Source organism: Nipponia nippon, unplaced genomic scaffold (assembly GCF_047370975.1).
Source record: "Nipponia nippon isolate SJK-2023a ecotype South Korea unplaced genomic scaffold, ASM4737097v1 scaffold_32, whole genome shotgun sequence".
Lineage (NCBI taxonomy): Eukaryota > Metazoa > Chordata > Aves > Pelecaniformes > Threskiornithidae > Nipponia > Nipponia nippon.
This window is the reverse complement of record NW_028262350.1, coordinates 1851119-1863968: the sequence shown is the minus strand read 5'-3', so window position 1 is coordinate 1863968 and position 12850 is coordinate 1851119. Positions and strand designations below refer to the sequence as shown.

Below are 12850 nucleotides of genomic sequence, written 5' to 3'. Positions count from 1 at the left end.
CACACACCAGTCAACTGTACTTACACTGAAGTGAAAAATCCCACCACGAACAAGCCTCTGCGTCATCCGGGATTTTCCCACCCTGAAGGCCCCAAACATTATTAGCAAACAACATATCCCTCGACTCTGTAAACAGTTATAGAGTCGTGCAGGTGGGTAAGACTCCTCCGAGGTGGAATGGGATGGGTGGTTAGCAGCCCGTAAATGCCACTTTTTTGTCCCCAGGAGTGCAGAGGGAAATCAGGAGGAGTGGGAGATTGGCTGAGGGACTGCACGCCGGCCACAGCCGGTAGCTGGGGATGGCCGGGGAAAACCGAAGCGGCCATAGGACTGGCTGGAGGAAACCCTTCCTCCCGGGCCCTCCGCAGCCCATCCGCGGACGGCTGCTGGCTCAGGGCGCGATCAGCGGCACAACAGAACCGTGCCGGTACCAGCGAGATGTGCAGGGCTGCTTGCAGAACCCATCGACCGTCCCAACAGAAGCAGGCTGCAAAAATAAAGAATGAAAATTTCTTTCAAGAACAAGAGAGGCAGATAGCCGTACAGTCAGGATCAGGTAGGTTTGGAAAATGCATGGTTACTTGTTTCTGGAATTTGAGGAAAATAAACACAGAGATATCAATGAGCTGACCCAACATGAAAGCGTTTTCAGAGGAACAAATACGGTTATGAGTAAGGCTTGGGAGTGCTTCCCCGGAATGCACCTGTGCAAATGAGGAGAAAAGGTTAAAAAAATCTCTCTGTTCGTAACCTCTGCTTGCAACCGAAGGCTTGGTTCTTGCGTAACTGGAGGGAAGCCACGCAGCACCTCTGGGGGCTGCAGGCCGGGGCTGGGGGCCGAGGGGGGAGGCCTCGGGCTGAAATGTGCAGGTCGTGCCGAAGGGCTGGAACAAGGAACTGCCCTCGAGGCCCTTCTGCACCCCGGGAACGCCCCTCGGCAGCATCCGTGGCAGAACCCCCTGCAACCACTTCTGCTGGGAGCTCCTCTGTCTCTTCTTAACTAAAATGGACCTGTCTGTGCAGGGCAGATTTCTCCGAGCATGGCCCTACCCAGGATGTGCTCATAAAAGACAAAGTATTAATTTGACAGCTCAAAAAGAACAAATAAAATTTGTGAGCTGGCCCAAGCAGCTGCTCTGCCCAGTGGTTCTTCGGGACTGCTCTGCCCTGGGTCCTGCGTTACGGCTGAGACCACCTCCCTCTCGCCACTGGCTCCAGAAACCTTGCAGAAGCCTGACACACGAGAAGTGGAGTGGCACCGTGCCCAACACATCCCAGGTGACAAGGGAAGTTGACCGAGCAATGAATCTGGGAAAGAAGCAGACTGCTGCTATCTTCTTCCCTCCTCCTCCTCACCCCTCCAGCCCTCCTCCCTCCTCTGGGGCCTTCAAAAATGTAGAAAACATGATAAGCGCTGAAATACCTATCTGAAAAAGCCACAGAGGGCTGTGACCTTCCTAGGATTGATGGCACAACTGTTAGAGACCGAGCAAGTCCAGGCAGCTCCCAGGGAAACCTCTGAGGGATGCCTGACCTGCTTTGTACTTGACTGGACCTCGACCAGGCTGCCAAGTGGCGCAGGGCTGGGGAGAGAAGGATGAGCACCCACCAAGGACTGGAACGGGGTCCTGCTGCCACCTCTAAACACCCCCAAGACACCCCGAGCCGAGCCAGCCCCTTCTTTTGGCGTGGGAGCATGTGGGCACAGCACCTAGCGCTGTTCAGCAACACCGAGCCCAAAGCATTCAACAGCATTCGTGATGGTGTGAGCTGTCCCGCGGAGGGGACTCGAGGACAGACTGATGCTGGGTCCGTGCTGGGGCAGGAGGCAGCCCCTCACACCTCCGCTAAATCCCGTTACTGGAGGGCTCGTTTCAACAGCCACACGCGTGCTGCAGAGACCTCACCGCTTCGGAAGCCTCCACCAGGTGAGTCACCCTTCTTCTTGGGACAACAAAATGCATTTACTCAGAACAGTGATGAGGCCCTTTGGTTCCCCCGAGGGAATGTTAATCACCCTCCTGTTACGGAAAAAGGACCTTTTGTTTTCTAGACCTTACAGTTAAGGTTTTCATAGACTGAAAGCACAAGCCTCTGCAGAAGCCACGCCATGCCCAGGAGCATGGGTGAGAGTCAGAGAGAGCCACGAGCCGGGCGAGGGAAAGGACCAGCTCCCTCCGTCCCGCACGCGGCCGCACGCTCCGCGGTGGGGGCTGGCCGGGGCGCCCCGAGCCGACAGATGTGTCTGTGCAGGATGGAATCGAAAAGCAACTGCTACAGCCCGGAGCGTGCCAGAGGCGTGGGCTGGGTTGCAGCAGAGCTCCCCGTATCTGTCCGCACATGCTGGGTGGTGTGAGGGCTGCGGCAGCCAGCGAGGGGAAAACCACTGACGTCAACAAAATAGGATGAGGTCCTGCTGCTGCCCTCACTGGCAAAGCTGAGGTGGCAGCACCACGTGGCTCCTACAGCCTCCCTCAAGGAATTACCTTGCTTTGGAGGTGGAGCACTGAGAAAAAGCCTTTTTTGGCCAGTGCTGTGTGACACTGGGAGTTTACCATGTGCAAACAAGCTACGGACAAGCCCAAAAGAAGATTGGCATCTAGAGGCTCCCTGCCCCAAAGGACACTGAGGATGTTGTACAGACGTTGCTCAGCACATAACGGAGTCTCCCGAGCCACTGCCACCCAGGATGCACATCTTTGATTTCTCTGGGGCGTTCTCTCAGAGGTTGGGGACGTTAAAGCCGGCAAAGAGCACAGGACAGCTCTCTGCAGCATGCATCCATGGCTTGCATTTTGCTCTCAAAATTGCTAAGAGTTAGAGACTGGATTCTCCTTTTCTCAACAGCAAGCCCTTTTCCTGGGCCAGCTTTTAACTGATGATTTCCAGTGAGGAAACCTTGCCTGGGGAATAAATGCCTCCGTATTGCTGTGGTGTGTGATGCTGCTGGAGGGCAGGACCAGGCAGCGCAGGTTGTGCCACGTGGTAGCACCCATCTGTCAGAAGCTGAGACGTCAGGGTCCAAAACTTTCCTTAGAAAGATGCTTCTAGGATCCGCCCCGGATACAACCGTGAGCAATCCCACATTGATGTGAGACACTGAATGAATCATGGAGCCACCTGGCTCTCCACCAGAGACGTATTTTAGCCTGTGCCAAATGACGCCATCACCTTGCAGCTAGTCATCACGGACTTGTGTTGGCCCTGGAGGCCATCTCTGTCAGCAGAGTCCTAGGGGACCCGCAGCTGGGCTGTTTGAGGGGGTTCTGCAAGCTGGGCTTCTCAGGCACCAGAGGATCTTCCCAGCGGCTATGCCAGGCACCTCACATTAACTCAACAAGGGCAGCATGGTGCAAAGGCACATGACCATGGGCTAACAGAAGACCTTCCAGTCCAGGTGTGGAACCATAACATGGTGTTTCCAGAGGAGCAGTGTTGCTCCCTCCACTCTTGCTGCTACAGCTGAGTCTCTGGGAGTCTGTTTCTCCATCCACCAGTCCCCATGCACTGCCTCAGGCTTCGTTCCCAGCCGTCTGGAGGCAGAACATGGATGGACACCTCCAAGGAGCATGTTAGCAATGGTTCAGTAGGCACTTCCACGGTCCTTCTGTCTGTGATCAGTGACACAGGGCTGTGGAGATGCTGCCTGGGAAAAAACCACACTGGAGCCACTCCAGTAACTACCAGCACGAAGGCCCAGGGATTTTCAGAGGAGCCTGTCCTGGTGACTCCCAGGCTGAGCTGCCTGGCAGCGGGACGCGCCCTGCCCCAGTAAGCTAGAAGCAGTTTCATCATTAAAACCATAAGCTGGTTCAAACCCTCAGCTGGCTGCTGGCTAGCCCAGCCGGAGCTGCGGTGCTGGGCGAAGGCTGCAGAGCTTCTCAGCAAGCAGGGGCTCACTTGGAGGAGAAATCCTGGAGGTGTTTGTGTTTATGTGCGCCCAAAGATACAGAGGCTTCTCCTCTGCAGAGGGATCCCCGCACTCGCGCAGGGTGAAATCCTGCGGTCGGTTTGGTTGGGCTCAGAGTCAACAGCTCACGCGCCGTGGGCAGTTACACGCAAGCTTTCAGGAAAGACGATTAGTCGGGCTGTTCACCCTGTAACTGCTGTAAAGAAATCCAGCGTGATGGCCCCTAAACCCAGGCGGCAGCTGGGCCTCCAGCACGGCTGCGCCGTGCACAAAGCCTGCAGAGCAGAGATGAAGGCATCACACCTGCCTACGCACACGCGTGTTTGCGCTCCAGTGGCCGCTCAGCAGAAGCATTTCTGCAGACCTCAACAGCACGGCGAGAGGAGAGGCATTAACCTCTGAGCTATAGCTGTTGACAGCTTTCAGCTAAATAATCATGGAAAAGTTTTCTTCTCCAGGGTAAGAGATTTGCCTGAGGTTTCATGGTGGGTGGAAGAAGAAAAGGAAATGAAATCCAGCTCTTCCCACCCTGCCTGACCAGTGGGCTATATCCTTCCCACCTCACAGCTGCATTTTAAGCTAATACCACCAATTTTCCCTTTTCCAGGAATGAGACTGTTGCAACCCCGGGGTACAGAACCGTGAAACAGCTTTTGTCTTGGAGCTGGCGTCTTTCTTATCAAGGTGAAGTCAATGAGAACAATTGCTTTCCACACTTGCTTTTCCTCTCATAATCAGCGTTGTTTGCTCATGCTGCAATGCCCCAAGCCAGCAACTGATAGGGCTTGGCAATTCAGGTGAATTGCACCCGTATTTGTTCAACAGAAAAACGTGTAAACCCTACTGCAACGGGGGAGGGAGAGGATTCTGGGCACGGCCGGCGATGTTAATTACAGCTCTTATTGCTAATAGCAGGGGTGACTGGGAATGAAAGAAGGGACGGGCACAGGAAGGGGAGAGGTAGAGCCAAAGTGTATTTTGCACAGATGTGTGCGGCAGCAACAGGCGAGAGAAGAATAGGCTGATTATTGTGGGCTTACGGGGGTAAAGCGGGCAGGGATGGTGAGAGGTGAGAATCTTTGGGAGCTGGAGGGCTGCCAGGGCTGTGAGTGGGACAGGGCTGTGCTGCGGGCGTGCAGCTACCTCTGCAGCTGGGCACAGATAGGCACGTGCATGTTTCCAATCTCACAACGGCTAAAATCCACTGAAATCTGCGGCAGCCTTTGAAGGGCTGAGGATCAAGGACTCTCTCAGCAGCTGTTCCCAGATCTCCCCCGGCAGAAGAGTCGGGATGTGCACTCGGGATCCGTTTTCCACACCGAGCCACGTGCTGGCCAGGCACAAAGCGCTCAAGTGCTACCTGGAAAGCGGCATCTTCCCCTGGGATCCCCTGTAGCCTGGGCACGCATCCCTGCATCGGGACTTCACAAGGTGCTCGCTTCCCCTTTGTCTGCAGCCCAGGGAAGCAGCCGGAGTGCCAGGGTGGGCTTCTGTGCGGCTCACATTCCAGGGGACCCAGAGACAATGAAATCATGGTTTGTCTGATTGGAAGCATTGCAAAGGGCTGACTCACAGCTGCTGACACTTGTCACGCTGAAAGCATTTCGATATTTATGGAAGGCTGTTCATATCCGCAGTGCAGGGTACGGCAGGGCCAAATGCTCTGCGTGCTTTCTCCACGCCTCAGTCCTGGCCTGCAGTGCCCTTGCCCGACTGCTGCCAAGGCCGCGAGCTCCTGGACTGGAAAGGCACCTGCCCCGCTCTGCCCACGGCCCCCCGTGGGCTCCAGGCTGGGCCGTTTCGCAGTGAAAGGCACCTCTTTGTCCTGGCCAAAGCCCTCAATACAGGTCCCATCCATTCCTGTCCCACACGGTCCTGCAATACTTTCTTTTCAGGCCTTGCCCTTGGCGCAGGGATGCAAAGGGCTCTCCCGCTGGGATGGCCGGGTCACGGCAGTAATAACCCGATAGCACAGACGGCTCACAGCAAAGCACTAGCACCCCCGAAACCCCCTCTGCAGGGCGAGCAAATGCCCGCCAGACACCACGTTATTAAAAAGCTCTTGGTTTTGATGTGGGGAAACCCATCGCTCCTTCTTTTTCAAGTCCTTGCCTCTGCTATTGTCCAAGCCTGCAGGAAAAGGAAGAAGAGGCCCCCGCGGTTCCTTCCTGCACGGGGCAGGTCGGTGAGGCGGCTCCGCACGCCTGGCTCCTCTCCGCACGGAGCTGTGCTGCGAGCAGGCTCCAGCCTCCGGGACCGCCACGACGACACCTTGCACCAGTGCTAAAGCCACTTCAAGGCTAAAGGAAAGGAAGCTGCTAATGGACTCTAATGGAGTTGCGGTGATTCTCCTGGGAGGCAGACAAGCTCTCCTGAAGAGGGAAAAAGTGGTGAGCGGATCACTAGCACTTCCATGGTTGGTCTGGCTGTCGCTGACATCCCCTGGGGGTCACAGCCTCAACAAATAATGGAGGGAGATTCACAGCTCCAGGCGTGACCACCAAGGCAGGCAGGGAAATCCGGGTGTCGGTACCATCGCTTTGGAGGAGTTGGGGTGTCTCACGCTCTGCCTCGCCAGCATCCCGATTCTGCCAGGTAACACCGGCAGCTTCCTCTGCAGCGGAGCTCTGTGGTGAGGCTCCCTGCTGGAGAGGGATCCTGGCCGCAGGGATGGGCCTGACCCACGACGTGCTGGCGCCTCTAATTTTTATTTTGCCATTAGGAATTTTCAGTGCTTTTCTCATGACACTGACAAAAACGTGTCGTGGGAAAACAGAACAAACCACGAAGAGATGCTCTGCATTTGCAAGAACAAGATCGTTTGTCTCTGGTTTTGTTTGTTTCCCTGCATGTTTGTGGATTAGCGCTCGCTCGCTCACCCGTATTCTCCCTCTCCCTCCTGCCCCTGACTGCGGATAACCCACGGCGTCACAGCTCACCAGCCGCAGCACGAGGAAAGGCTCAGCTCCCAGACCTCGGCCAGGAAACGGACGGCTCCGAACGACAGCGCCCTTCTGGTGCACTCCATGCAGGTCATGGGCTGCTTATCGATGCGTTTTAACACCAGCAGTGCTGCATTGCTGCTTCCTTCCCTGCCAATTCCAGTGCTGCGGTTCTACGCTGCAGTTCTGTGCCAGCAAAACAGGCATGATCATTGGAAATGCATGCCCAGGCTCTGCTCACACTCCCAGGCTTCACCTCGGGCTTCTTTCTCTCCCTCTGTAACACATGCTGAGAGCTCGGCTCTCCTTTCCAAAGGGCCCTGAGGTCCTCAAAAGGCACCAGAGAACTGTGCAGCGTGGCTCTCCCACCTCGTCTCCTAGCTGGGCTTTCCCACCGCGTCGTTCAGGGTTTGCAGAAATGGGAACCATCCCTCGGTGGCTGCCGACAGGACACAGGGAGCCAGGATTTATACGGTGCAAGTCTGTCTTTAAAAGAGAAGACACCAACTGCTGCCAAGAATGTGTTGTTTCTGGATTTCTTGGGCATTATCTGACTCCCTGCAGCAGCAGGGAGAGGGGAGGCTGTAACAGCATCCGCTCGGGAGGCACGAGGACATTCAAGCATCAAACCGAGCCTTTAGGCCCTGTAAAAAAATAATGAAGGGCACCATGCTGTTCCACTTAAACCAGAATAACATGACACGCAGCTCGGGGAAAGATTTAGAAACTTTTTTGGGGAAATAATACAGGGAAGAAAACACATAAAAGGCTAATTAGAGCTTGATCTCTCGGGCACGCTGCAGCTCCCTCATCCTTCTGCTGGGCTCGGCTTCCCAGCAGACCCATCTGCACCAGGGGACTGAGTTTTTTCCCTTTGTGCTCATTTCAGGCCTACCGCACGGTCAGGGCTGTAGAAATGCGGTGGTCTCCTGTTGCCCTCCAGCGGCGGCGGCTCACAGCAGACCCAGCGTGGAGCAGAGCCCTCGGGAATCGCCTCTCACCGGGCCGGCCCGCATCAGGCCGTCATTTCCCCCTGCTGTTTAACGTGTGGCTAATGAACTTGCGGCTAACGAGCACGCCGCTAGCCCACCCAGCTGAGTAGAGATGCTGGCGCTTTCTCGCTCTGCTCCCCCGGCGTCTCCGGGCACGGAGAGGGCCGCGGCAACGACAGCCGGCTCCGCTCCCTCGAGCCTCGCGCACGCCGCTGTGGGACGCGCCCATTCCCACCTCTGCCCTTCACCGCTCCCCATTTGGGAGTGGGAATACCCTGTTTTAAAGCTTTTTCTCCTATTTCTCTTTCAGATTCTCTCTAGGTTGCACCAGGAGAAGAGTACGCGGTTCTAGGATGGGACGTTTTCCCTATTTATTAGAGCTTTGCATTTGTGCTGCCTCCCTCCCAGTGCGCAGCAACGGCAGCACACGTAACCAGGTGCAGCTCTTCCAGCTGACGCCTCCCCAGCGCTGACGAAGCCCAGCTTAGAGCTTCCCCTTAACGCACACCCCCCGGGTCACACCGCTTTATTTGCTCTTTTTCCGACCCAACTCTCTCCTGTGTTTTCTGAGATGATACAGACCCAGATTAAATCTCACTTCGCGGCCCTGCCTACTAAAGCGCCGATCCCGGTGACCGGGTGCACAGCTGCCTGAGCACCGATCCGGCGCCGTGCTCTCCAGCCCATCGCAGCAAACGAGCTCAGAGGAGCCCAGCCCCCACCGCTTCGGCCTGGTCGAAGAGGAGGTGCCCTGCGCGACCCCCCCAGCACCGCCGCAGACACCGCGTTCCCCCCGCCAACCCCCTTTTCCGTCACGACGCCCCTTTCGAAGCGCTTTTGTAGCTCCCTGCCCGTGACCGCGTCGTTTCCGGTGCTGCGCACCGCTTCACAACCCGAGCTGCGAGGGCAGCGCCGTTTCTAAGTGTCTGTCACCCACAGGGGCCCACCCGACACCCCGCACCCTCAGCGGGGAAGGGGAGCCACCGCAGGTACAGAGAGGCCAGCGGCAACCCCCGCCAGCCCCGAGCGGCCAGAAACCCCACAGCCCCCGCGCTGCACCGGGCCCCACGAGAAGCCACGGCTGGGGCTGGCGGGGCCCTGCAGGCAGCGCCGGGGGCAGCAGGCTCCTCCGGAGCGAGGCGGGCCGCCACCACCGCCCTCAGCCGCCTCCCCGCCATCTCCCCTCCGCCGGGCCGCACCCGCCCGTTAAAGCCCCCACGGCCCGGCCGCCTCCCACCCCCGGACTGCTCCAAGCCGCGGGGGTGCGGGCCCCTCGCCCCGCTCCGGTCGCCGATGGATGGCGCGCGGCTCCCGCCTGCCCCCCCCCCGCGGGGCGGGAGTGGTCAGGCCTGGTCACGTGGGCAGGCTGCGGCCGCCGCCTCCCGCCCAGAGGCCGCCAGGGGGCGCCGCGCGGCGACGGCAGGTGCGGGGCGGGGGGGGGCGGAGCGAGGGCGCCTGCGCGCGGGGCTCGGCACGTGGGGGGGGGCGCGGTGCACGCGGCGCGCGCCCGCTTGCACGCGTGCACGTGATGGCGCGTGGCCGTGCGCGCGCAGCGTCTGCAGGTGAGCTCGCACCTGCGCGCGCGCCCGTATCGCTGCCTTAAACGTGGGCACGCGACACGTGCATGCACGTGCGTGCCTGTGCTCGCTTGCAGGTGTGCCGATGCGATCGCACGTGCCTGCGCCTGCAGAGCGCGCGCGTGCAGAGCGCGCACGTGCAGCACCGCGTGTGGCCCCCGCCGCGCGTGTGAGGAAGGCGCGTGCAAGCGCGCGACTGTGTGAGTGGACGCGGCGTGCGGGCGTGCACGCGCAGGGTGCCGGCGGGGCGCGCGAGGCGAGCGCAGTGGTGCGAGGGTGGCCCCGTCCCCTCCCCTCCGCCTGCTTCAGCTGCCCCGGCCTTCGCCATGCGCCGTCATGCAGAGCGCGTGACACCAGGCGCGGCTGGGGTGTGGGCGGCGGTGGCGGCGGCGGCAGCAGCAGCAGCAGCGGCAGCGGCAGCAGCAGCAGCGGCGCTCCTTGGCCCTCCCCGACACACGGCCCTCGTCGCGCTGCTCGGCGCTGGGTGTGCGAGGGCAGGCTGGGGTGGGGGCTGCCTTCCCGGGGCGTCCGTTCAGCAGGCAGCAGAGGCGTGGATCGAAGCGGCTGCATCCGTCTCCGTTACGTCTCCGTGTTCCCCCCCGCAGCGTGCTCTCCACCACGCTCGTCCCTCGCTGTCGGGCGCTGGGGTCTCGGCACGGGGAGCGCTCCTGGCTCGCCTCGCTGCCCCAAAGCCACCTCCTGCGGAATTTCCAGGCTTGGGAACGGTTCGGCATGTTTTTGTGGCTTCAGTGGGGTGAAATCCGTCCACCGCTTCTCACGGCAGGAGCGGTGAGGGCTCGCGGGGCCGGGCTTCCCCCCGCTCTGCCTTTTGTGGGAACGGGGGTGACGCGCTGTCCTTGCGGGGCCGGCAGCGCCGTGCGTCACTGGGCCGGGCCGCGTCACTGGGCCGGGCCGCGCCGGGTAAGCTCCGCGCGCTTGCCGCCTGGGGTGCTGCGGGGCGGGCGTGAGAGGACGGTGCTGGTCGGTGTTAATGGGCTCTCGACCTGCCTGGTGCTGTTTGGCACGGCATCCCCAGCCGCGGCTTCGCGAGCCTTTCCCAGAAAAGCAATGAGAAACCTTGCACCGCGGAGCTCAGCAGTCTCCTGACTGCCTGCAGGGTGTTTATTTTTGTCATTAAAAGGCAAGCATGTGTTTCTCTTCTATCCCGCTACTCCTACAACTGCCTACTGGGGATTTTAAATTATTTTTGTTATTTTATATTTCATTTATGTCCGGAGGCTCTTTCATGCTAGAGTCTGTACAAACACACAGTCTTTCCTACTGAGTTTACAGTCTAGGCAGACAATGGATGAGAGGAATTAAGTGCTAATGGCCCCGTTTTATAGCTTGGGAATTGAGACCCGCTGTTCCTCAGTGTTTGGTCTAGGATCATGCGGGGAATGTGCAGGCAAGCTGGGAAGGGAACCAGATCCCAGGCTTCTCTTTGTGCGGAGGCATTCAGGCTGCGGTTTCTTCGGAGCCTGTGATGAAGAAGGGATCAGGACTCATGGAAACGGGGAGGAACCGGTTCACAAAGCCCCGCCGCGCCAAGCGCTCTGCTCAGGAAAGCGGCTCCAAGGGTGGAGGCAGAGCATGGGGTAGGAAAGCTTAGGAAAGCACCAAAGTGCCTGGAAAGCTGGGGTCACGTCGGGGGTGGCTGACAGAAGCCCTGGTACAGCTTGGCTTTGCACCGCTGTCCAGAGCCTGTCAAACCTGGAACGAATGCTTTTAAATGTTTGCTTTGCAGGGAAAGCTGGCGGATGCGCGTTGTCCCGAAGCACCGCGGCAGCGCAGAGTGCTTCACCTGGAGAAGAGACTGCAGAAAACGGGAGCGCAGCAGGTGAGAGGCGGGCTGACCCTCTGCTCCGGTCCCTCAGCGTTACTGCATTTGCTAACAGCGTCGGGAGTCGCGTAAGGATTACCTTTACTGAAACGCCAGCTGCAGGAGCAGGCTAGGGCCTTTCTGCAGCTGGGAGAGGAGCAGAGCAGAGCAAACAGGGTGACGCCGCTCCCTGCTGCCGACCCGCTGAAGCCCTGTTGTCTCAGCAGCTTACCTTGCAGCGCCTGTGCCCGCGCCTGGCTGCTTGCCTGACGTCGGTGCTAAAATCCACGTTTCCTGAGCGGCGGTAGGACTCGCGCTCAAAACGTGACCTTGGCCGCTCTACGGGCAGACCTAGCGTAACCCTCAAGGGACGGCGCTGCTCTGTCCTACCGTAGCAGAGCCTGGTGCACAAACAAGCTATCATTCTATTTATCATTGTGTCACTAATTTTTTTGGGGTCTGCTTGGACATTTTTTAGAAAATAGCAGGGATTCCTTGCCTCTTGCACATATCCTTGTTTTTAACAGTCTTTGGAAAACATCTAGCAAAACATCTTTAAGGCCAAAAAGGGCTGTCTGAGTCCTTATCTGTGGCACGCGTTCTGGTTTGCGGGGGAGAAGTGAGTTGGCAGCATCTCGGAGAACAAAATATTGAAATGTTTTTGTAAGGGGGTGTGGGGAAACTTTCCTTGATAACAGATTTTATGTCACTGTATGTTTATTTCTTTAAGGTTTGGGTGGGTGGAGTGTGGGCTGTGGGCTGTATCCCTTTCAGGTAAAAGCCATCTGCATAGGTGGAGCGATCTTTGTTGTTTTTGTTCGCTTAACCTCTGCAGAAAGCCACAAAGAAAGGACTTCTTTGCTATGCAAACAGGGGAAGGAGGCATTACCGGAGCCAACCAACATGGAGCCAGGGAGGTTTCAGTTTGCAGTAAGCATGTTTGAAGTGAAAGGGAGGTAGCGACTTCTGCTGCCAGTTACATTTCGGAGGCCTGCGATGTGCCCTCCTGGTTGTTTGGCCGGCGGAGCCCCTGCACGGATGAGGATGGGATGCGGCAGGGCCTCTTCTGGGAGCGAGCACGGGAACCTGTCAGGTGGAGGAGTTTTGAAGGATGCGTTGAAAGCAGCGATTGCCCCAGTGTTAGCATCTGTTAAAAAAAAAAAGCATAAAAAGTTAAATTACGCCTCACGCATATTGGAGGAGCACAGAAGCGTAGGCTTCGCGGGAGGAGGCTTGGCCACCCCCCGATATAAGTGGCTGAAATAAGCGTGTTTCTCCGCCGGGTGAGAAATAGTCCAATCCTGTAAGTTTTCACGTGCGTTTTTGCTGACAGATATAGGAATTGCTCCGTGGCGTAACACCAACAATTTGTTAGTATGGTGGGGCTTTAGGGAAATAGAAACTCTCTAGCAGTTAGCATGGGTACTGTCTGCTGTGGAAATTTCTGTTCTAACTTCTGCCAGCTGTGGCTTTCCTACCATGCAAAATTTACACCTCTGCTAGGTTTGTTCTCACCTGTGTAACAGTGACTAAGTCTTTGAGTCATCAAGAGAGGCCTCGGCTGAAATGACAGGGTTTTTTCTTGCTTCATCCACAAGAGCTTGGAA

General features: G+C 57.8%; 1 long non-coding RNA gene across 2 annotated transcripts in view; it reads left to right on the top strand.

Annotated features, from left to right (window-relative positions):
* The first annotated feature begins 9212 nt into the window (after positions 1-9212).
* The window catches only part of LOC148054239 (uncharacterized), a 37209-nt gene continuing 33571 nt past the window's right edge, over positions 9213-12850 (top strand). The window contains exons 1-2 of one of the 2 annotated variants that reach the window (XR_015707418.1): positions 9213-9267; positions 11169-11261. This is a non-coding gene — a long non-coding RNA (uncharacterized LOC148054239). Of the gene's footprint in view, positions 9268-9334; positions 9407-11168; positions 11262-12850 lie in introns of those variants that run through there. The other variant, XR_015707419.1, reaches the window with a different exon arrangement.